The sequence below is a fragment of the Limulus polyphemus genome, unplaced genomic scaffold, assembly GCF_000517525.1.
Source record: "Limulus polyphemus unplaced genomic scaffold, Limulus_polyphemus-2.1.2 Scaffold8025, whole genome shotgun sequence".
Lineage (NCBI taxonomy): Eukaryota > Metazoa > Arthropoda > Merostomata > Xiphosura > Limulidae > Limulus > Limulus polyphemus.
In genome coordinates, this window is record NW_013673635.1 from 33,248 (window position 1) to 34,492 (window position 1,245).

Here is a 1,245-nt window from a genome sequence, read left to right on the forward strand (position 1 = left end):
ATATGCATGCATTATAGTTTGAAAAGAATAGATACATAATTTAGTGTATAAACTTTTTAAGAAAGGATATATATATTTATCACTTTCCATTGTTTTAATTGTTTGTAAGTATTGATATACATGTATATTTGTTACATTGTCATGTCACCTTTGATTTAGAATGCTTTTGTTTAGATTTACTGTTCAGTTAGTGATACCTGAAGAAGGGTATTATATGTATTAAAAATATATATATATTAACTCCTTAGTGGTTTGACCTATAACATACTTCTTTTTGAATAAACTTTGTTCAAATAGGATTAAAAAATATGGTGGGAACATAAACATATTTTTAAATATTTTTTGATTTTTATAAAAGCTTCTTTTAATGCATTTTAGTTATTTATAAAGTTTAAAGGTAACTGTTTCAAAGATATTCATAAATGGATTGATTGATCTGTGTAGGTGAAATGCTTTGGCCAGAAGTTAATATTAATTTTTAAATGATATTTTTACTTCTAACTTGGTTGATTTTTTTTTTTTGATCAGCACATAATTAAGTTTCACCGAGCAGCAAAAGCCAATAAAAAGCCTGTAGCTTCTCCAAAAGGAATGGTAAAATCCCTTCTGTTCCAAATCCTTGATGGGATTCATTACCTCCATGCTAATTGGGTACTCCATCGGGATTTGGTGAGTTATGAGCTTCTTCACAATTGATTGATTTATTTAAAAAAAGTCACACATAAAACTCAAAATCTAGTAATTCTCCTAAAGGATTTTTGAGTTATTAGTCTGGAACAAAGAAACTTCATATAGAGGGTTATTATGTTTATGGGGTAGTAAAGAGATTTTTTAAAGATAGTATATTTCACTAGGGTTTTTACCAAAATATACTTTGCATTCAGCTTATAAAATTAACTACAGCTATTGAATGTGGTCAACATAGAGTCTTCTTATAAACAGGTAGGTCAACTACTATACCAACAGACCTGTATTATCTAAATAATGATCATCTTCACTGTTTACCAACACACCTGGATTATCTAAATATTTAACATCTTTACTGTTTACCAACATACCTGTATTATCTAAATAATGATCAACTTCAATGTTTACCAACATACCTGTATTATCTAAATAATGATCAACTTCAATGTTTACCAACATACCTGTATTATCTAAATAATGATCGACTTCAATGTTTACCAACACACCTGCATTATCTAAATAATGATCAACTTCAATGTTTACCAACATACCTGTATT

At 27.9% G+C, this 1,245-nt stretch overlaps 1 protein-coding gene across 1 annotated transcript in view; it reads left to right on the top strand.

Moving 5' to 3' along the window:
* The window catches only part of LOC106475055 (cyclin-dependent kinase 8-like), a 26,862-nt gene extending 26,255 nt beyond the window's left edge, over nt 1–607 (top strand). The window contains exon 6 of the transcript XR_002608770.1: nt 529–607. The gene's annotated coding sequence lies outside the window, so the exon portion shown is untranslated. The remainder of the gene's footprint in view (nt 1–528) is intronic.
* The last annotated feature ends 638 nt before the right edge of the window (nt 608–1,245 follow it).